This window comes from Pinus tabuliformis, chromosome 6 (genome assembly GCF_031772625.1).
Source record: "Pinus tabuliformis cultivar Carrire ecotype Pingquan chromosome 6, CPIR1, whole genome shotgun sequence".
Lineage (NCBI taxonomy): Eukaryota > Viridiplantae > Streptophyta > Pinopsida > Pinales > Pinaceae > Pinus > Pinus tabuliformis.
In genome coordinates this window covers 449,786,797-449,811,502 of record NC_142292.1, presented here as the reverse complement: position 1 = coordinate 449,811,502, position 24,706 = coordinate 449,786,797, and the positions used below count along the sequence as shown (strand labels likewise).

General features: G+C 39.1%; 1 pseudogene across 2 annotated transcripts; it reads left to right on the top strand.

Moving 5' to 3' along the window:
• Nucleotides 1-19,892: 19,892 nt before the first annotated feature.
• Nucleotides 19,893-23,464, top strand: LOC149259253 (pentatricopeptide repeat-containing protein At2g13600 pseudogene; annotated as a pseudogene). Of its 2 annotated transcripts, XR_016247026.1 has the most exons (3): nt 19,893-22,411; nt 22,505-22,583; nt 22,835-23,464. The product of XR_016247026.1 is annotated as a pentatricopeptide repeat-containing protein At2g13600 pseudogene, transcript variant X2 (transcript). The 2 variants fall into 2 exon arrangements; XR_016247018.1 differs by having other exon boundaries at nt 19,893-22,629.
• The last annotated feature ends 1,242 nt before the right edge of the window (nt 23,465-24,706 follow it).

Genomic DNA, 24,706 nt, shown 5'->3' with positions numbered 1-24,706 from the left:
TATGATACCACTTAGGTTCTTTTTGTTTCTTCAGATTCTAATGAGCTTGGGGGTAGTCCTTCTGTTCCATCAAGACAAGAGGAAAATCCTCTAGTTCTCATAACTTAAGGGGTTAATTCTCCCGTTTCTACGGTACCCTCTCCAAGTAGTCTAGTCACTTCCTTTGATTGGAATCGTCTTGCAAGATTTCGCCTTCCCTCTTATGTGCCTTTCCAGATCATAGTACAAGTTTGTAATATGATTGTATTTGGCACTATTATAGATGAAGGTGCATCAATGAGTATCCTTTCCTCAACTATTTGGCAAGCACTCGGCTCACCGCCACTTGTGCCAGTTACCCAGAATCTATTAGCTTTTAATAGAGGAACCAGTCAACCATTAGGGATCCTCCCTTAGTTACCTATTACTTTGGGAGGAAAAATCGTTTATCTGAATGTGATGGTAGTACCAGGCCCTTTAGGTTACAATTTACTTCTTGGGCACGACTATGTTTATGACATGGGAGCTATTGTTTCAACACTCTTTCAAGTGATTTGTTTCCCGCGTGAAGGCAAAATTGTCACCGTTGACTAGCTTTAATTTCCCGGTCCAAATATGGCTCCTAGTCAACCATCTTCCCTAAATGGTCCTTTTGTACCAATGGTATCATCCCTGCCAAGGGTTAATTATGAGGCAACCCGTTCCATACCTATTTCAACTGATGATCATTTCAGTGATCTTGTACATCATGTACTAGGGGCATTGGAACAAGATCTCTCCTTCATGACCTCTTATGAGTTGTGAAACCAGGGATACGAGGATAGTTCATTGTCTTGTGTCAACCTCGTTAAAAAATGAAGCAAGGAGTATGAGGATGGTTCTTTTACTGTGTCAACCTCACTAAAAAATGAAATAGCCCCCATGAGGAGAGTTCCTTGTCATGTGTCAACCTCGTTAAAAAATGAAACAGGTTCACGAGGATAGTTCGTTGTCTTGTGTCAAACTCGTTAAAAAATGAATCAAGGAGTATGAGGATGGTTCTTTTACTGTGTCAACCTCACTAAAAAATGAAACAACCCCCATGAGGAGAGTTCCTTGTCTTGTGTCAACCTCGTTAAAAAATGAAACAAGTTCATGAGGATATTTCTTTTACTGTGTCAACCTCGTTAAAAAATGAAACAAGGAAGATGAGGATAGTTGTTTTACTGTGTCAACCTCACTAAAAAATTATATAGCTCCCACGAGCATAGTTCCTTGTCTTGTGTCAAGCTCGTTAAAAAATGAAATAAGGAATCTAAGCAGAATTCCTTCTCTTGTGTCAAGCTCATTAAAAAATGAAACAAGGTCCCCTGGAGCAAAGTTCCAAGTCAAGTCTTTGATTAGATCTCGTAAAATCCCAGTCGAGTCTTTCACTTGATCTCGTAAAAGAACCTTCATTCCATCCACCTAATAGCCATGAGTAGTCTACTTAGGTGAATGTAATGAAGCTTGGGGGGCATGCACCTAGTGGTAAAGTTAAGTTTCCCTATAGGTTATGTGAAGGGAATCAACCCATTCACCTTTGTCCCTATCTGGATGAAGCCAAAAAGGTGTTGGATAACCGTCCTGCTTCACCGTAGCGACTTCCATCTGGTTACAGGAGACTCTCTCTTTCATCATGCCGGGGGAATGTAAACCAATTTCAAGCATTGTTTTTCCTCATTTCAAGCTTGTGTAAAAATGAAACCAATTTCAAGCAAATTTTTTCCTCGTTTCAAGCTTGTGTAAAAATGAAACTAGATCCAAGCATAGTTTTTTGTTTCAAGCTTGTATAAACATGAAACTGAATCCAAGCATAGTTCCCTATGGTTCAAGCTTGTCTAAAAATGAACCCATTTCCATTTTTAACCCTCGTGATTGCCATTCTATCAGCCTCTTTCATCAGATGAGCCTTGGTTTTTTTCATCCCATCGCCACCATCCCTTTGGCCGATCATACGCTTTCACTTGGTTGTTTTACCCTTTTTGAGGAACAGTTGCAATGAGTGGTCTTATTAGCCAGTCTCTTCACATAAATCAACATGTTTTGAGAAGTTCCAACATCACCGGAACCAGTTTCTACCCTAGACACCACTCGTTCCTCAAAGTGGAGTCCTCTTTAAGCTCTTTTCAGACTCTCTAAATATGAAAAGATTGCCGAGCGCTTGTCCTTTCCAACTCGTTAACGAATTGGAAACGATATCTCTCTTGTATTATTTTACGTTTTTTTGGACTTGAGAGATTAACTTACAAAAAAGAACTTGTGGAGTTTTCTTTTTTTACCCTTTCAAACTCTCTAAAACATGAAAAGGACCGAGTTATCTTTGTTGTTAAGTTCGTTAGAAACATCAAATAGCGACAAACTTGTCCATCTATACAAGACCGAGTTTCACCTTCACTAGACTCCTTAAAACATGAAATAGCGATGGATTCACCCGAAGGGTGAAACTATACAACAATCATATGTTATCCTCCTCAAGCTTGATAAAAATAAAGAGGTACTGGTCAGCAATGACTGGGGAAAATGGAAAAAGGGGAAAATCACTTTATGGTAGCAGGTCGCTCTTGAACATGAAACTTTCACTCCATCACCATGACTATCTGGGTTGGGTTATTAGCTTGATGGTTATCACACCATTGGTCTATCATACCATCCATTACTTTGTTTTGGGTCAATGCTACCAATTCACTTTAGTGTCATTGACATGTTCAAGAGAAGTCATTCAGTCAAAATCCATCTTTTGCAATACCATAAACCTTCATTTTCATGACCACCATTCCTGAACTTTGTGTCGTCAGTCAAATTCCATCTCTAAAATCACTACACTCGTTTTGTGTCATTGATGTGGGATACATCAAGGCCCTCCTGTGATGAGTCGCTTCTTGTCGACATCAACTCATTATCCAAGAAGTTGACTTAGAAACACCCATTCAGTACCTTGAGGCTTGCATGCATCAATGGCAGGTTTCTTGCTTTTGGCGATAGGCATACATCAATGGCCTTTGACCAAAAGACTTTGTATGGTGTTCGACATCAAATCATCCATTCACACCATGCAGAATGTACTGCAGTACCTTGAGGATCATTATCATTATCGGTGATTTCTCTCGCATCTGTTAACAACTTACATCATCGGCTGGTAATCAGATGGTGTCTTCCCATGTTTGAATTCAGATCACATATTCAAATGGTTAGACTCGTACTTGAGCAAGCGATTGAATGAGATTGAAGACCCCATATCTAGTTTCATCCATCCGGGATGCAATATCAGGAGTACTAAATCATATGTACAATGGCTTTACATTGATAGTCATTTCGATCATGGGTCTATATCTGTAGACGACTGTTTATGTACATGTAATGAAATTTTATAAGCTGAGCATGGGTATGCCTTCCCTCAGCAATTCATGTAAAATCAAATATCATGATATATGTATTGTAATTGATGCAGGTCACCTTCCACTTCGATACCTCCTCATCACATCGTAAAGCATTTCATTCGACATTGGCATTTTTTCGACTTCATGCTTTAGGGGGCAACTGTTACAGATCCATTTGGGCACATCAAATCCCAACATTTAGATCAGTGTTTTAGGACTCATCAAACCCTAAATTTAGTTGTTTCATGCCCTAAACAAGTCAACCCTTTGAATGCATCCTTCCCAGACAGTTTCATGACTTGAAGACATCCAAAAATTGCCTCTAGATGGACCAGCGCAGGTAAGCCCTTATGAAGGTGTGTTGCAGAGCAGTTGAGTCCATTTCCAGGGTGCTCTGCAGAGCACTTAGGCTTCCTTTCACCTGCGTTGGGTGAGAATGAGTGAAATTCACATAAGGTTTGGGGAATATTCTTATCTTTTGGAGTCATCTAGAAGTTTCCATGTCTTATCAACTTCTATGAGCTCGAAAATGGATGAGGAATGAGTTAAGGAGCATCCTATCCTCTCATCCCTTCCTCCATGGAACTAATTCTAAGTATGGAAGGTCATTCAATGTCGCCATTAATGACAAAACCTCCTTCATCCTTTTATAAATTGACCACTCATCTAAGTGATTAGGGGTTGGTTGGATTATGTTGAATTGTAAGGAGATAATGCTGCTATGAGACTTGACTTTGGATCAAATGATGTGATGCCACAAGCTTGTCTTGCTTTTGATGTGATGTGGATGGGATCCAAGCTGGAGGAATGACTTTGAATCAAACATTGATGGTTGTAATTGCTTCTTCTATCTAATAAAGTGTTTGAACCTTTTTCCATATGATGTGTTCTTTCATAATGCTTATATGTATGAACTGCTTTTGATTCCTTTCATTTATATTCAATGGATCGTATACTTTGATCGGTTTTCATCTTCTGTTGTGTTGACAGGGTACTTTTCAAGCGGATTAAGTACAGGAAGGAGCGATGGAATCGATACAAGGGAGACAAGGGGAAAGAGGAACTACAGGTAGGCCTTCTATCTTCTCTTCTTATCTATTGCTTATAGGGAAAGTCTAAAACACTTTAAACTGTTGTTCTAGGCACAACTACTTATCTAGTGAATTAGTGTTTATCCGTGGATGCTAAATTCTCCAAAACAACGTGGAGGCTTAGAACTCTCTCCAACCATTCTAGTGTTCCTCTCTTCATAGAGAACTCTAACCATGTCAATCAAGTCATAGAAATCCTTCTTGAAGGCTTCCTATTCTGAAAGACCTATCTCTCTTTCTCCTAACATGATGGTTATGGATTTAGGCTCAGTTTATGGTACTGCTTGTACCTCTTCAATCTCAGTTGAAGGAAAAACTTGAGGTGTTTCAAGTGCAGCTGGAATTAGAACTTTGGGTGGAGATTGTGGCCTTGTGGCTCTCCTTCTTCTGGGCATTACCTCAGGAGTTGCAACCAACAGTTTCCCTTCTCCTCTCTACAACTTTAACCTTGTAAGCATCACAATTTTGCAACCATTAAAACCCTACTTGCACAAAACTCAAGAAGCCAAGCAAATAAACCTTTTCTTTGATACCAACTTGATTTTTTATTGAATTTTTGTTTTGTTGTGCTAATTTCAATTACGAACCTATAAACAAATGCTTGTCCATTACTTCCTATGCATAGGTTTCCTTAGGTTGTTTGTGAATGTAAATAGGTAAATTTTATCAAGTTTAATGTGACATTCATGAGAAAAATAGCATAAAAGACAAGTGTTGAACAACAACAATAAAAAGTACAGCAAACCATCAATTGAACACTTAACACAATGCTTTGATGAAGGAGTTCACCCCTCTTGGGCTAAATCTCCTTGGTCTAACTTCTATGGTTTGGGCCTCTGAAAGAGTTCAATATGGAAAAAATGTTGTTTACAAAGCTCTACTACTCCTGAAACCTATTCCAATGTGTTCAGAATGTCGAAATTAGCTAGGAACACCTTTTCCTGAGCTCCATTTGGTCGAAAATTGCTCCAGTTATGACCCAAACTGTTTTTCCCTAGAAAAGCTCCTCCAAAACTAGAGGAACTCCAGTTAGCTCCACTAAAATTCGTGGAACCTATGAATTTATCAGATCCACTAAACATGTCACCAAGTTAAACTTCTCAACTGATGGTTTAATTAGTGTTAACTGCGAATTAATTGGAGGTTAATGGTGGATTAACACAATAAGTGTGGTTAGTCTAACTGTTACCTCGACGATCTTAGAGGAAGCATACACATGGTGAATGAACCATCGTGGTTTCCGTTAGTGCTGGCCACGGGTTCAACTAACCAAAACCATAGTTGTAACCACCAGAGTTTGGAGCATTCATATGTTGCATTAATTGTCGTGGGTCGTGGTTTGTTGGAGCTGTCGGTTTGATAACATTAATCGTTTGTCATGAGTTGGTGTGTTCACATGGGGAGGGCTGGCCCTCCTAATCGCCAACCTTAACCATTTTAAAATTCAAATATGCGTGGACAACAATACATGTTAAGAACTAATGTATGGTATAGCTGTAAGACTTGAGATTTGTATGGTGCAGGTCTCGGGTTCGACCCCCCGACCTCCCACAAAATTTTGGTCCACTACGCACTGATTCTGGTCCTTTGGGGAGGGAAACGTGGCAGCCTCCGGGCTTGCCACTTATCGCCTCCTCATTGGACCACCTTCAACCACTAAAAACTTTCCACGTCACCACTTGATAACAAATAAAATTTTTACACTTGGTGAGCTCTGACTGGATGCTAACCACAGCTGACCTTGCACAGTCACCTGCCACGTCTGTAGTATAGAATGTTGACTGTGCATTTTTTTTTTTAATTTCTCCTGTTTTGCAAAGCAGATAGAACTCAATAACTTCCTCATAAGAACTTTGTTTTCAGTGAAATGATTTGCATTAGGATCGTTTCACTGAGATGGACGTGGTCGTTCAGGTTTTGAGCCATTATGAGAACTTTGATTTTTAAGCTAAATACCGAGCGCCTGATCAATACCAAAGGTAGCTCCACCTACCGCCATCTCTTTGATATCTATTAAAAAATGCAGTAACATCATCTCCCACACTAGGAAATTTGTTTTCTTTATGATTGACTCACAAAGTAAGGGGAAGAGAATAACCACATCCATGGCCCCCAGGAAGGGTTCCTCCACATAGCAGAAGCAGGTGGATATGGTCGTGGAAGAATACAGGGACATCTTCTCCTCACCCATAGGGGTACCCTTGCGCTGTCAGGTCAAGTATTCATTTGATCTGACTCCTGGAGAACCTATACCCAATGGGACGATATATCTTCGCTCTGTTATGGAAAATTCCAGGTACAAGAAGCGACATAATCAACATTGGGTGCCACACAAGTTTCAGGTGGGCGATAAAGTTTGGTTGAATTTGCAGAAAGGATGCCTTACCGGAGCCCATCAGAATCTTAGAACACTCTTATATGGTCCTTAAACCATTACCAAGTTTGTGGGAGACAATGCTTTTGAGCTCAACATTCCCCCATTCCTTGGCCTACACCCAATGTTCAATGTGGACTGCCTTCGACCATACTTCCCACCATTACTGGACACATCAAACATTGCAGAACAACTCACACCAATGGAATTAAACCCAGACTTCATGGAACATAGCACAATTAATCGAATTATGGACACATAGGGCAAGAACACTTGCCAACAGAATATCCAACTATATCAGGTTGTCAAATATGGCCAACTCTTGCACCAAGGCAAGTGGCTCACTAAGGACCAAGTTCAGCAGAAGTTTCCCCATCTAATGGAGGCACTCAACGCAATGGGGACCATTGCTTCCTAAGGGGGGGAGGAATGACACAGGTGGATGTTGGTGGCCACCCACCTATTCCACTTGGAACCCCACCACTGTCTCTTTCAGTTTTTTAGTTTCCTTAATTGTAGCATAATTTACTATTTTTGGCAATTTTTCGAGTCCTCAACTTCTAGAGCCATTTTCAGGCCCTAAACAACAGTTTTTTGGGAAAATTGGGGCCAATATGGCTCATACACTAGTTTTGATTGGTCCGAAGTTTTAGTTCTTGGATAGATATTTCTAACAATGTATTGTGCACGTCAAACAGAGATCGTATGCCAAAGTTACGACCTCGAGAAGTTGATGTACCAATTTACCCAAACCGGCCCCATAGTTTTGGTGCTTCATATCCTAGGGTTAGGTTTTTGGATGTTTAGGGTTCTCCATTGTTTCTAAATAATAAATAGGCCTCCGAGCCTCATTGTAACATAGTTCAAAGGCATGTAACCGCCACATCTCTTCTCAGAGATAAGCTACCATCGCTCGAACTAGTCTTATTTCCATTTTGTTTGTAAGCATATTTCAGTATTTGATATTAATGACATGAAGTGTTATTTCTAATACATCTTTGTATTTATGGTTATATCTATAATTTTTTGCATTAATTTTTAAATATGGATCAATGGTGTCAGAGCGGTTTGCTCTTTCTCTGTTTTTCTTTGTATGTCCCCAATGAGGTCGGGATATAAGGAGTTAGGGCTTGAACTGGTCGAATCTTTGCAAGACCAACCTTGAAAATCCCGACGGCCTCCCGTGGTGAAAGAGAATAAAGATGAGGGGGCAAGAGATCCTTTCAAAATCATGCTCGAAGAAGCCCTCGAGTGGCAGAGGAACGGAATGATGGGCAACTTTTCCCAGATCCTTCAGCGGTTACCCAAGGGCGCCACACCTTTTAAGGTACAATTTAACTTTGACATCCCCATATTTGAGGGTCAGATACATGCGAATGCTGTAGATAAATGGTTAAATTTTCTAGAAGGATATTTTTTTTTTCGTGATTTTTCTAGCTAGGAAAATATTACTTTTGCACTTCTAAAAGTTGCCCCCTGCATCAAGGACTGGTGGGAAACCTACTGTGAGAAGAAAGACAAAAGTACACCCTCACTGTTTTTGGTTGCACCCACTTGGAATTCGTTCTAAGATGCCATCAAGGAGAAGTAAAATCCTGTTGGGAGCTATGAGGATAAATACATAAAGTAGACCACACTGTGGCATGGTAGGGACCAAGACGTGCCACAATTTATCAATATTTTTCATACCCTTCGCACGAAGTTGGGTATCAAGGATTCTGAGTGACATTTGGTACTAAAATACCGTGGCTACCTACACAGGTACATCTAGAATGAGATGGAGTTCTAGAAATCTCCTTGCTTGGCACAACGTACCAATATGTTGTTAAGATTGAGTAGAAGTTTAAACAAAAGAAGCGAGACTTTGGATCTGTGAATCCAAACCAAGGGAAAGGTTCCCCCAAACCAGAGAACAAAGGACATAGCCAAGGCAAGGTGACCCAAGACAACCCGTCGAAGCTACAAGAAAAGAACAACACCATGAAGACACAGGGCACAAGAATGTGATGTGAGTTCCATAAGAGCCCCACTCACAACACAAGTGAGTGTCAGGTCAAGTAGCCATTGATGGCCAAGTTGAAGGCTTCAAAATCAGATGCATGTTTCGGAACTGAGTCAGAACCTGACAAGGGGAATGAAAAAGGGAAGAAGATTATTGATGTGGAGCCTAGTGCCACTGTTGCCACCACCAAGATCCAGAATAGTGAGCGCGAAGATCCAGAGGAGGGGGAGGGTCTCTTCCACTCACAGATGTGGGTGAAGGGTTCGCCACTACAATTCATTGTCGATAGTGGGAGCCAAAAGAACCTCATTTCGCAAGAGGTCATGAAACAGTTGGGCCTACCGACCACACCACACCCATAGTCGTACAACATTGGGTGGATTCACCAAGGACGAGATCTTCGAGTCAGCCAACAGTGTCACCTTCCCTATATCATCAAGCCATTCACAAATGAGGTATTGTGTGATGTTTCTCCTCTTGAAGTTTGTGATGTATTAGTAGTACAACCATACTTGTGGAAGTGACATGATGTCTATGAGTTGAGACCTCGCTATGTTATTATTGCGTTGGGTAATACGTTATACCGGATACCAGAGGTAGCTCCGCCTACTGCCATCTCTTTGATCTCTGCTAAGCAATGGAGTAAGATCGTCTCCTAAACTAGGAAATTTGTTTTCTTTCTAATTCTCACACAAAGTAAGGGGAAGATCTTAACCACATCCATGGCCCCGAGGTAGGGTTCCTCCACATAACAAAAGCAAGTGGATATAGTCGTGGAAGAATACAGGGACATCTTCTACTCACCCACAACGGTACCCTAGCACTGTCAGGTCAAGCATTCATTCAATCTGACTCCTGGAGCACCTCTACCTAACGGGATGATATATTACCACTCCATTATGGAAAATTCCAAGTACAAGTAGCGACATAATGAACATTGGGTGCCACACAAGTTTCAGGTGGGCGACAAAGTTTGGTTGCATTTGCAAAAAGGACACCTTATCGAAGACCATCGAAAACTCATACCACTCCGATATGGTCCTTACACCATTACGAGGGCTATGGGAGACAATGATTTGAAGCTCAAAATTCCCCCATTCCTTGGCCTACACCCAATGTTCAATGTGGACTGCCTTCAACCATACTTCCCACCACTACTGGACACATCAAATATTGTAGAACAACTCACACCAAGGGAATTAAACCCAGACTGCATGGAACATGCCATAACTGATCAGATTATGGACTCACAAGGAAATAACACTCACCAATAGAAGATCCAACTATATCAAGTTGTCAAAGTTGGCAAACTATTGCACCAAGGCAAGTGGCTCACTAAGGACCAAGTTCAACAGAAGTTTCCCCATCTCATGGATGCACTCAACGCAATGGCGACCATTGCTTCCTAAGGGGGGAGGAATGATCGAGGTGGATGTTAGTGGCCACCCACCTATTCCACTTGGACCCCCACCACTATCTCTTTCAATTTTTCTATTTCCTTAATTGTAGCACAATTTACTATTTTTAGTAGTTTTTCAGGTCCTGAACTTCCGAAGCCATTTCCAGGCCCTAAATGACATTTTTTTTTGGAAATCCATGGCCAATAAGGGCATTACACTAGTGTTGGCCAGTCAGAAGTTGTATTCCTTGGATAGATCTTTATAGCAAGGTATTGTGCATGTCAAACGAAGATCATATACCAAAGTTACGACCCCAGGAAGTTGATGTACCAATTTACCCAAATGGACCCATAGTTTTGGCACTTCATCTCCTAGGGTTAGGTTTTTGTATGTTTAAGGTTTTCCATTATTTATCAATAATAAATAGGCCTTCGAGCGTCATTGTAACATAGTTTAGAGGCATGTAGCCACCACATCTCTTGTTTGAGATAAGCTACCATCACTTGAGCTAGTCTTATTTCCATTTTGTTTGTAAGCATATTTCAATATTTGATATTAATGAAATGAAGTGTTATTTCTATTGCATCTTTTTATTTATGTTTATATTTGTATTTTTTGTGTTCCTGTTTAAATTCGGATCATATAAGATCTACTAGGGTATGTAGACCCCCTGAATGATACTTTCCTTCATTATATTATGTATTGTTGACTGATTCTGGTGAACCAGAAAGATATGAAGAAGCAATGTAGGTAGAAACTAAGAAGAAGTGGGAGCAAGCCATGGAAGAAGAGATGGACTCCTTGATGCATAACCAAACTTGGGACTTATTCAAGTTGCCTGTAGGTAAAACAACATTGCAGAATAAATGGATTTATAAGTTGAAGGAAGAAGATGGAGGTAAACATAGGTATAAGGCTAGACTTGTCGTGAAGGATTTTGCACAATAGAAAGGTATAGACTTTGATGAAATTTTTCTCCTATTGTTAAAATGACTTCAATCAAAACTATTTTAAGTCTAGTGGCAACAAAATATTTGCATCTTGAGTAGTTAGATGTAAATACAACCTTTCTCCATGGGATTTGGAGGAAGAAATATATATGCAACAACCACATGGACATGAGGTCAAAGGAAAAGAGAAATTAGTGTGTAGGTTGAAGAAAATCTTGTATGGCTTAAAACAGGCTCCTAGGCAGTGGTATCTAAAATTTGACAGGTTTATGTCTGAACAAGGTTATACTATATGTCACTTTGATCTTTGTGTTTATCTTAAAAGGAAAAATGATGGCAATTATATGATATTGCTATTATATGTAGATGACATGGTTGTTGCAAGGTCTAACATGCATGAAATAAATGTGCTCAAAGGAAAATTGGCAACTTAATTTGGCATTGCAAAACAAATATTTGGTATGAGAATAACTAGACATGAAAAATTGCAAATTAACATTGTCTCAGAGTGAGTACATAGAAAAGGTGTTGGAAAGATTTAATACGCAGAATGAAAAACCAATTAGTACACCTTTGGCTATCCATTTCAAACTAAGTAAAGAAATGTGTCCCTGGACTCAGGAAGAGATGGATTATATGTGTAAAGTTCCATATGCATCAACAGTTGGAAGCTTAATGTATGTAATGGTTTGCACAAGGCCTGATATTGCACATGTAGTGGGAGTTGTAAGTAGGTATATGAACAATCTAGGAAAAAAGAATTCGATGACAATGAAGTGGATTCTCATGTATTTGAGAGGTACCACAATTCAAGCATTATGCTTTGGTAGTTAAAACATTTCTCTACAGCCTACAGTGTTTTTAAAACCAAAACTGGTGACTGGACCAGTCCACCTAATGAACAGGTTTACTGACTGGAACTGGTATAACCGGGACTGGTTTGGTCTAAACGAACTGATTTTAAAAAAATACATTAAATAATTAATTTTTAATGAAACAAAACTATTTTTAAGATGTAAAACCATGATTCCAAGCCAATAGAGACAAAATATGTAAAGTTTTCTCATTTATATACCATGTAAAGGTGAATATATCAAAATGGCACCGAGTGCAATACATATCATCGAAAAAATAGCAAAATACATAAGCAATGAGGCTCTAAATGGCCTATAAAGTCCAGAAACAATGCTGCAAGCTATGAGGCCATTGGCCTACTACAAGTCTACAGTGTACACATGATCAATCATCAAGTTCAACACCACTACTAGCCACCACAGGACCATCATTAGGAGATACATAGACATCATCTGGTTCAGAGTCTGAGGATGCCTCAGCCTGATCTTCAACCTCAGTATCAATGCCACCAATGAAAATAGAAGTGGACGTAATGGGATCACGAGTTTGTTGACCTGCATGACTAGTGCCTTCCATTAGTTCTTTGCCTTTCCTTGATGCCGCTACTGATCCTGGTTCTGATGCCACCACATAATCTGCTTCATCCCTCACTAAAGCCATGTCGATATCAAAATCAGCCTCAAACACAGGATCTTTAGTCTCCTCCATCCATTCTGATGTTGGATCAATATCGTCCAACACAATGGGATCTAGATTAGGTGTTTTGCTCATCATTTGGTTCCTCCTCAGTCGAAGGTTGTATTGCACGAAAACAAGATCATTTAACCATTTTTGTTCCAAACTATTTCTCTTCTTTGTGTGTAAGCACTCAAAAACAGACCAATTGCGCTCACAACCTGAAGCACTGCAAGTTTGACTGAGGACTCTAATTGCAAACCTTTGCAATTGAGGACACTGGCCACCAAATGACTCCCACCAATGTGCTGCAAAGAAAAAGAAATTAATTAGTAGCTTAGTTTATAATTTGAATTGTAAAGAATGTAAACAATTTTAACTTGAAAAGAAAAACAAATTGGAAATTGGAATTGCTTACCTGGTTGGTCCACATCTCTTGCCATCTTTGCCAAGTTTTTTCCAAAAGTACCACCTGCCATATTGAAAATAGTAAGCTATCTATGTATTTCCAACTGGTTTGCATGGCTAGGGACCATGCACTCCAAGAAATCAATCAATCCAGCTCTGATCTCCCCATCATGCTAATCTCCTAGCCGATTTTTATAATGATACTTTGGGTTCAAAATTACCCAGTTGCATGTATAGGACGATGGAGTTGATTGTTCCATCTATTATCAATGATCTTCCATATACGGCCATATTTAGCTAACCTGTCCTTGTAAGCTACTCGTATCTGCTCCTTTGCCTGATCCATAGCCTCATAAATGTAGCCCATGGCCAATCTTTCTCCATCCACCATCCTTAGCACCTTAACAAGGGGCTCAATAATTTTCACAAGCTCTAGAGACCTTTTCCAAAAATAAGTGTCTAACACTTTCTTTTTGGTGTCTTTTCCATCTGGTCTACGATCCCACCGAGATTCAAACCATTCTTCAGAGGTAAACATTTTCTGCAAGTTTTTATGTTGACCATTAAGACATTGCAACATGAGGAAGTGAGTTGCAAAATCTCGTAAGTGCAAGCCTAACAAGCTCTTTTCCCCCAGTGTGTTTCCTCATTAGGCTCAATACCCATGAGTGGTTGTAAATGTATTTTGTAATGCACTTGGCATGCTCTACAATGTTTTTTACCCACTCCACTTTGCCTATATCCTCAAGCATGAGGTCTATGCAATGTGCAGCACATGGAGTCCAAAATATGGTCTTATATTTGGTCTCAAGCATCTTTCCAGCAAGAACATAGTTTGAGGCATTATCGGTGATGACCTGCACAACATGCTACTCCCCAACTTCCTGAATAATGTTATCCAAAAGCTCAAATAGAAGGGCTGCATCCTTTACCTTATCAGATGCATCAAATGATTTCAAAAACATGGTTCCTTGAGGGCAAGAAACAAGGAAATTAATGTGCAGTTCTTTCCATCGGTCCATCCATCTAACATGATGGAACAACCTGTTTTGAGCCATGATTCTTTAAACTCAACCAAATACTCATCAATGGAAGATATCTCTTTTTGCAAAAGAGCTCCCCTCAAGTCATGCAGACTAGGGCCTTTGAAGCCTTTTCCTGTAGCTATAACAGAGTCCCACATAGCTTGGTAATAAGGTGAGCAAGCAGCATTAAATGGGATATTTGAATCATACCACCATCTAGCAATGTATTGATGAGAAGTTTCTTTGCATTGTCTTTTCCAATGTTGATCCAAAGTGGGTTGAGAACTTGGTTGGGAGGAAGTGGGATTAGAAGAGGCAATGTTGGCAGAAGATGAGAAATAACTTTGGATGTTTGTTCTCTTTGTTCCTTTTGATGGTTGGCCAAAAGAAGGATGAACATAGTGAAAGGGGTCATTGGTGGAAGGGATAGAAGAGGAGTCTTGAATCTCATAATCATCATACCCACTCTCTTTCATGGCTTCTAATAATTCCCTCTTCCTTTCAATGTCATCTTGGATGGCCTTCTCCATAGCCTTATCCTTATAAAACTTTTCAAGCTTGGAAATGTATTCTGCCCTAATAGGACCTAACAGTGCATTTGGTGCATCATATGGCTTTACTTGGCCTCTTATCCTAGCCAAGTGTTGTTTCAACCTAAGAATACCCCCACCTCCAATAGATTTATGGCATAATTTGCATATCATTTTTCCATCAATTACATCACAATGAGGCCATGCACTGTCCTTTCCTTTTGGAGCCATGTTTGCTTGAAATAATAACAATTTGCAAAGAAATATGCCATTTAAAAAAAAATTGTAGCTAAGCAACATGGAAAACCAAAGATAAATGTAGGAAAACAAATGCACATGCAAGTAAAAAAATTTGATAGCATAGAGCTAGAGAGTTCATAGCATAGATGATAGCAGTGAGAAGTTTATAAATTTATAACACATAAAAAAATTTAATTCGTGGACAACAGTCAAATGAGGAATTTTCAAGTGAAAATCCTTACCTGGAAATGCAAACTAGCTTCCTTAGCATCCTCTTGAAGTAGTCTCCTCCACTGACAACTACACACTATCTCCAAAATAGCTCCAACTCCAACTCCAAGATGACTACTTAAGCAAAAACTCAACACTCTCCAAGCTCACAAACACTCATAAACACTCCAAATCAAATATGTGAGACAAATGAGAGTGATAGGGGCCTCCTAAAGGCTTAAAGAGGGTGTTTTTGGAGGGAAAACACCCTTAGTTTCCCCCAAAACCCCTAAAACACACTCAGCAAGTCGCTTTTCTAGCTCACGGTGGGCATGCCTCCTAACCGGCCGATTTAGGACAGAACCGGCTGGTTTGCTATAAACCAGCCGATTAGGACTGGTTTTTGTCCAAAAAAGGAGAAATGGGCCTGCTAACCAGCTTTTTTGGCCAGTTTCGACCGTGGGTCTACTAACCAGCCAGTTAGACTGGTAACCGGTTAGCAAGACTGGTTTTGAATACTATGTATACAGGGATATGTCGATGCAGATATGGCAGGTGATAGAGATAACATGAGGATCACCACATGGTGTCTATTTATTGTAGGTGGAACAACTGTCAGCTGGGTTTCAAAATCGAAAAACATTGTTGCACTTTCAACAACAGAAGCAGAGTATGTTGCTGCTATAGAGGCTAGTAAATAAATGATTTGGTTATAAAGGTTTATGGATGAATTGGGTAAGAAGTAGGAAGTAGGAAAGTTATATAGTGACAACTAGAGTGCCATTCATCTTGCAAAGAACTCAACATTTCATTCCAAGACTAAACATATACAACTCAAGTACCATTTAATACGGTCAGTGTTGGAAGATGGATAGTTGAAGTAGGAAAAGATGCACACTAGCCAGAATCCTACAAATATGTTAACAAAATTTGTAACCAAGGAGAAAATAAGCTTATGCTTAGTTTCAATTAGTCTTCAAGTATGATGATGAAGATGAGAAACAACTAGGTCCAAAGTGGAGGCATTGTCCAACAAGTGAAGCAACGATGGAGTTTCTATAATCAGTCTCCAAGTGGGATATTGTTGGGTGTGGAGCTTAATTATCTTCCTGATATAGAGGTCTTGTTTTAATGAGGTGTATACCCCATGAAGTCTATACACCCCTCCACACAGGGGTTCCGGGGGCAACGCCCCCGAAGCTAAAATTAGATGAAAAATTGCCTTGTAAAGTATTGTAATTTTGTAGCCAATCTGGGTCGTTCATTAGGCAGATGATACGACGATAGAAGTTATGTTAATTTAGGGCTTTTCCCTAGAAGGAACCCTCGGTTTATATGAGGGAATTGTATTGCGATTGTGTATTATTATTTTGAGCAAGAAAGAGAGAGGAGATTGTGTGAGAGCGAAGATGAAATTACAACGGATATGTTGTAGGTTGTATCTCTTCATTTTGCTGGATAATAATAAAAAAAACTTGTTGTTTCTCCGTGGATGTAGCCCAAATTGGGTGAACCACATATATCTGTGTCTCTCTTATTATGCATTTATGTTTTTGTGTTTCCGCAATATTGTATGTGTTTCATTGCTCTGTTAATTATTTTCTAACATATGCCACTATGTAACAAGGGTCATATATAGACAAATACACCAAAATCCTCCTCATATGACGATATTTGTATTTATTAGGCAGCCCTTGAGTGCCCTTGTTCAAAGAATCTTCTGGTATTGGACTTGTTCAATAACTTCTCCTTTGTTTTGAAGGCTTATTTTTCAAATATCATACCTATTTCAAGCACACAAACTAGTAATTCCTTAAATCCATAAAATATATCAACAATAAGAAGACTAAAATGCTTCCTCGTGAGTTATGAAACAAAAACAGATAGGCTGGTCTGACTAGTATCTCCCTTGTACATTCTTGTGCTTGCCATTCATGACTCTTATTTATTAGAGGGTTGATGAGGATGCTACAATAGTGAAGTGGCATTAGAGCAACATGCCACGTGGCATGTTAATGTGACGATATGAATGCTAGGATGTTGTTTGATTCTAGTTAGAAAAAAATCAAAACTTTTAAATCCCATTCTCATGACTGTACAATGGGAATTGGTTCTTCTTAGTAACCAGTTCTCCTTATTAGTGTGAATAAGGGGGTGCATTTCATCTTTTCTCTTGCAATCCGGAAGAGGACAAGGTCAAGTTGGACTCAAGGCTTGAGATTGTTGTGGATAACACCATGAAGGGCTATCGAACGATGATCCTTCACATATAAAGGATTGTTTTTCAGAACCTATGGTCATCAAAGATGCAGTTGTTAGCAATTCTGACTCTTAGTGAGGATCCACCCTCCTACATGGGAGGTGACGGTGCTGATCAAATATGTGGTGACTAATTTTTTTCAACTCTAGTTGTATTACGAGACATGTTTTTTGCATGGCGACTCCCTTGGAATGAAGGGATTGCATCTTTTTCATTCTGTTCATGATGGGAGTTTCCATATCTACACATTAGAGTAGATATGGATCATAAGGGTTCCCTCTGCCTCTTACTCTCATATCTGGCCGAAAGACTTACAAATTTTGATAAATCTCATATTTTATCTCTAGATCCACCCTTCTATGGGTCTCCTCTCTATATTTTACCTCCATATTTGGATAAAAGAAAGATAGAACAAGAAAAATACTAGATCTTCTTAAACAAATTAATGGGAAGACATCTATCTGATGGATTTGGGGCTCAGATCTAGTGAAACACTTGAAGCAAAGCATTCAAAGTGACATGGGAATACCAATGACACTCAAAGTTTTGTTATACGAAGGAAAAATGCTCCAAGATTCCCTATAGCTGAAAGATTATGGCATGATAAGGGATTCTACTATAATATTAAATCTAAGACTGAGGGGTGGATCTACAGGCTTCAAAAATCCTAATACAAAACCTATAAACCCTAGTGGATCAACCTCATTCAAGAATGTAGTGAAAGGGAATATTATCACTCTAGCTGATCAAATCCAAAATATACTAGGACCTCACATAGTCCAACAAATGGACAAGGTACTAGCTATGGATGTAAAAACCCAGAGGTAAAATTGTATTTTGTTGATATACAAACTAAGGCATTAATTTGCAGGTTTAATGGTTTTTGGCAGATACCTAAAGAATTATATCAGTGGTTGTTTTCTTCTTGGATGCAAAACTGTGATCCCTACTTATGCTCAAAGGGCTTCTTCATAGTTCAATTTGACACACCACAAGATATGGAACATGTTCTAAATGAAGGGCCATGGTTTTGAGGAAGAGACAGACTTTTCATTACCCCATGTTTCCTAGAATTCGATGATACAAGCATGGTGGTAACAATAATGCTAGTATGGGTTAGGTTACCAAATCTTCCTCTTCCCTTCTAACACCATAAGGTCCTGAAGGATATTGGGAATACTTCAGGTAAATTCAAAAGAATGGATTTGGATAGAACAACAAAAGTTATCTTTATATTTGCTAGAATATGTGTAGAGATAGACCTTAACAAATATCTACTTGTTCATATTCATTTAAAACATGAAAACTTTCAATGGACTCAAGTTTTAGATTATAAGAATATAACATTTAGATGTCGAACTTGTTTTCAAACAAGACAACTGTAGAACACCTGCCCACAGGGAAGAAAGACCCAAAAAATGAAAAGAGGTAGGCCTCTAAGCCAAGTGTTTGGCTATTTCCAGACACTTCCGAAGATGAAGAAGAAGAGCCCATGGGAAATACCCCAAATATAGATGGTCAGACACAGACTGGTAGCCGAGCAAGTGGAGGAGTCTGAGATTAGTCAAAAATCTTGATTCATAGCTAGAAGGGTACTAAACCAGAGAGATCATTGCATCAAAGTAACAAAAAGCATAAACACCCATCGAAAAGGAATCAATGGGTATAAAGGGATCCCATGTATCCAAGAGCTCGAACTTAGACAAAGAAGTACCCCTGAAGGCAGATGGAAATCAACTAGGAATAATAACAACGATTCCCAGCCAAGGAGTTTGGTAAACGGTTCAAAAAAAGAAAGACAAAAAGGGAAGGAAAAGCTAACTGACTATTAGCACACTTAGCCCCGACAAATTATGTAATTTTTACAAATTTTTCTCTTTTTTGTACATCAGTTGAAAGACTGACATGACCAAACACTTACCAACATATACGAAATGTAATTTTATTCTTTCTTTCAGATTGAATAAAATTACCATTCTTCCTTTCGGAAGAAAGAAAAAAGAAAAAAGAAAAAAGAAAAATCTGGCTAAATACTTGGAGAATTTTTTTGAACTAAACTAAATTACACCAAAACTAACCTAATATTGAATAAAATACTTAAAAATTATAAAAAAATGCTTTCAATAATAATCACATAAAAAAATACAAATAGATATATCTAACCTCAATATTGAATAGACATACTTAAAAATTATCTAAATAATGAAGCACGTTGCTAAATTCTCTAAACAATTGAGCCAGAGAAGCCAACCACGAAAATAAAACGATCCTAAACCTAGAGCAACTTAAAATGGTCAGTAAAACATGGAATCGGACACTAATGTGAGATCGCTCTAACACCAAAGGATGGCTTGGTGACATGGCTTGACACCCTTTACACATGTATTATAATGTTCATGAGAGATGACGCATCGGAAATACCCTTCCCTTCCCAGTATAAATATCATTAACTTAATGCAGAGTGGATAATTTTTCTAGGCATTTTTTTACTTATTGTGTGATTTATTAGCAACATTTTGCTGCTATTTTGCAGTGAAGGAAAATACCAGCAATATGAAAGTAAATCTCGCTCGTCTCATTACTAATTCTGAAATTTTGGTGTTTTGGAATCAATTTTTTTTTTTTTTTTCCTTCCTGCGTTTGGAATCAATTTTCAATAATCCTACTGCTCCACCCCTGGCTAATTTGGCTGGCGATTTCCAAACTGCCGAAGCAGTCGAATGGCTAAGCAGGGTATTACGGGTGAAGCAGTCGAATGGCTAAGCAGGGTATTTGTTAACGGATGAAGCAATGAAATGGTTAACAGGCAAGAAAGCCGCTGTTGCTGATTATTTTGCAGTAACAGTGTTGAACTGGACATGATACAACATTTAAACAATCAAACAATCAGGGAAAATAAGACCAATCCGAAAAAAATTAAAGATAATGGTGGCTTTGTTAGTTGAACCAGCGTTTCACATTCAACGTAGAATGCCAAACTTGAACAGCGCTACTTCTAAAATATCACAACCTAATTCGAACACGACTACTCTTGACAAAATCACAGAACTCTGTAAACAGGGCCGTTTGAAGGAGGTGTTGCAATTTTTGTGTATAACAGACTGCTTTATAGACTCTTCTGCATATGTTTCGCTCTTGCGGGCTTGCATTCAGAAGAAAACCTTGCCAGAAGGAAAACTAATCCATGCCCACATGAATGAGAGGGGATTTATGGCGGACAGACTTCCACAGAACACGCTGCTGAACATGTATGTCAAATGCGGGAGTCTGATGGACGCTCGCAGAGTTTTCGACCAAATGCCTCAACGAGATGTCTGTTCATGGACTGTTATGATCTCAGGCTATTCAAGGCAGGGGCCTGCTGAAGAGGCATTGAGGCTGTTTAACCAAATGGAACCAACAGGTATCCAACCCAATACGTTTACCTTTTCTTGTGTTGTTTCAGCGTGTGCCAACCTCGCATCTCTGAAACAGGGTGTGAAGATCCACGAGGAAATAATACGAAGAGGGTTTCAATCTCATCTCTCTGTGACGAATGCCCTCATAGACATGTACGCAAAATGCGGGGAAATGGAGAAGGCGCGCGAGTTGTTTGACAAAATGTATCAACCAAATGTTGTTTCCTGGACAACACTGGTTTCAGGATATGCACACAATAAGCTTATGGACGAGGCCTTGAAGGTTTTTAAGCAAATGCCTGCGCGAGATGTCTACTCTTGGAATGCTATGATTGCGGGGTTTGCACGCAATGGGTTTATTGATGAGGCTGCAAAACTCTTTCAGGAAATGCCTCGAAGAGACTTTTTCTCATGGAATGTCATGATGGCAGGATTTGCACAGAATGGGCTTGTTGATGAGGCCCTGAGAGTCTTCAATGAAATGCCTCAACAAACCACCATTTCATGGAATGCCATGATTGCGGGGTTTGCTCAGAATGGACATGATGGGGAGGCTTTGAAGCTTTTTCATCAGATGCAGTTGGCAGGTGTGAAGCCAGACTCGAAAACCTTTGCTAGTGTTCTTCCAGCATGTGCCAACTTAACGAGCCTGGACAAGGGTATGAAGATCCATGATGAAATAAATAAAAGAGGGTTTCAGTCTGATCCCTTTGTGATGAGTGCTCTTGTAGACATGTATGCAAAATGTGGAAGCATACGGACGGCACGTACATTGTTTGACCAAATGCATCAACGAGATGTTGTGTCCTGGACAAGTATGATTACAGGCTATGCCATGCATGGCTATGCCAAGGAAGCCCTTCAACTCTTTGAAGAAATGAAATGTTGTGGCATAAAACCCAACTATGTTACTTTACTCAGTGTTTTGTCTGCATGTAGCCATGCAGGTCTAGTGGATGAGGGCTACCGATATTTCAACTCTATGACCGAACATTATCACATCACACCTTCAATGGAGCATTATAGATGCATGGTTGACCTCCTTTGCCGAGCTGGACTTCTGGATGAAGCGCAAAACTTTATCAAAAACATGCTAATACAACCTGATGCTGCTGTGTGGAATTGTTTGCTTAGTGCCTGTAGAATGCATAACAACGTAGAGTTAGGAGAATGGGTGGCAGAATGTATTCTTGAGTTGGACACTATAAGTGCTGCACCTTATGTGCTTCTCTCAAACATTTATGCTGCAGCTGGTAGGTGGGGTGACATTGAAAAGGTCAGGCGAATGATGAAAAACAGAGGCATCAAAAAGACACCTGGATGCAGTTGGATTGAGGTGAATAATCAGGTGCATGCTTTTCTTGGAGGAGATGAATCACACTCCCAAACCCAGGAAATCTATAAAGAGTTGGAGAGTCTTTAGCAAGTAAGAGTTGGAGAGTCTTTAGCAAGATATGAGGGCGGTGGAGTATCTTCCCGATACCAAGTTTCTATTAAATGATGTGGAGGAGAAGGAACAGATTCTTTGAAACCACAGTGAAAAGCAAATGATTTAGTTCAGAATGTTAGACACATCCCCCTGTAACAGCTACTGCAGTAAACAAGAACCTTCAATTGTATGCTAACTGGAACTCTGCAAACTAATTCATCTGTAAGACTATTACGCAATAATTTGTTGTAAGAGGTTTAATTCTACCATGATTTCACAGAAGGACGGCGTCCACGTGGAGATTACCAGCAAAACTAAGGGAAGAAAGACAAACAATATTTGTATCACAAAAAGCTTAGGTACGCTGTTAACAAATACATCGCTGGGAAACGTATTGTATTGATGGTATGATTTCTGAATTTTACTAAGAAACCTGTTGTATTTTCATTTGTACAATTTTGGAAGAATCGATATGGGAAAAGCAATTCATGTTAGAGTCATTATTTAAATATATTGATGGCTTATGCCGAATTCAGAAGACATTTTTATTGAATTGAATATGTTACTTTCCTTTTTTATGACATTATTGAGAAAATAATGACGTTTACAGAGCTTGCAAGAGGTCTTGTAACAAAGGAGGGGACATCCCGAGAGCGTCAAAATTACAAAATGGCATGCTCTGCTGAAATGGTGCACTGGCTATGTTCTCTTTCTTGCTTTAAGCCATTCAAAGTTCAAACATTTTTGATAGTGTAGCGTGATTCGCTATAACCTATATGAATATGTAGAAACTGGCTTCTAGCCAGCCAAAATCAGCAATTCATGTTAGAGTCATTATTTAAATATATTGATGGTTTTTTAATTGAATATGAATACGTTGCTTTCCTTTTGTATGACATTATTGAGAAAATAATTATATTTACAGAGCTTGCAACAGGCCTTGTAAGTTGTAACAAAGGAGGGGACATCTTGAGAGCGTAAAGATTACAAAATGACAAACTCTGCTGAAATGGTGGACTGCCTATGATCTCTTTCTTGCTTTAAAGCCATTCAAAACATTTTTTTATACAATGCAGCATGATTCGTTATAACCTATATGAATATGTAAACTGCTTCTGGCTTCTAGGTCTCATGCCAGAGCGACAAAGTCTTTCCGTATATTGCCACCACACCCATTGTTTCTAACTCCTTGTTAATTGAAGACATCTACCACTTCTACCATTGTCGGTTCTATTTTATTTCATTACCAGTGATCTGGTGTCTATGAAATTCTAGCTGGAGCAGCTCAATTATGGACTGGAAATAATGATGTCATTAATTATTTCCTATAATGAACTTAAGTTGTAAACTAGACATGCTTATAAGACATTTGTATATGATATATGTTGCAATATATTTAACGGGTTCATTTGCTAAAGCTTGTCACATATTGATTTCCATGTCAAATTCAAAACATTGCATCCAACAATATGAAACAATGTTTAAACACGAGGAGATTTTCAAATGTGTCCCTAGAATTACTTATTCTATGAGAAATTCTTGCTTGGTTGGTGGCTAGTGCCTCTGAATATTATTTTGCTTGTTTGCAGTTCTGCAACGCACATGCAACAGTTTTAAGTTTGTGATGAAAAGGTACATGCAATCTACTACTGCTTTCCTGAGCCTAATTGGCAACCAAATATGAAGTCTTTGACAAAGGAAGTATTCTGTTTACAGAGAATTTTGAATTTCCAAATCTGCATACATAATCTTTCCTAGAAGCTATTACAACTTCTATGCTAAGTTCTAGTGATCCCGTAGTTAAGCCATAGCGTTGCTATAAGGTCGACAGAGATTCTTCACTTTAGCAGAGATGATGGATTTATCTTTTTTCCATGTCCAATCCATCCACGAAGGATTGCAACTAATGATCACTTATTCAAGAATTTCAGATCTTTTTTTTTAGTCTGAATTTTGACTCCAGGACCGTATTAGGGTCCCATTATACCTTCTTGTTGTAGTTGAAGTATGCCTATGGCCTCTTTTTAGATAACTGTATGATTTGGATCCTATCAATTCTCTAGATCCCTGAAAACATTGCTATTGACAGTGATACGAAGATTCCAGCAGAAATAGAGAGTAGAGATTGAGCACCGGCCATGATTTCACCATATTTTGAATTTTAGTTGCTCTCTGATTTCACATTTTAGTTGAGCAAAAGGAGATTGATCTACGATGGGCTAGCAGGCTTCCTGACTAGATTGTTCCAATTCCAAGAAGATTTGATTGCTCTCATTAACCATTTAGTTCTCAATGCTTTCACTTAAGATTGTTTATTAAGTGCAGATAATCCTCCTTTCTGATGGCATGCCTTTATATGTCTTTGCTTTTTCCTGTTATCACACAATCTTTCACCCCTAGTGCAAAGCCTTCACAAGAAATTAAGGTTGAGTGCAACATGGAAGCATTGCCACGGTCACCTAGACAACTACTTCCCTCCTTG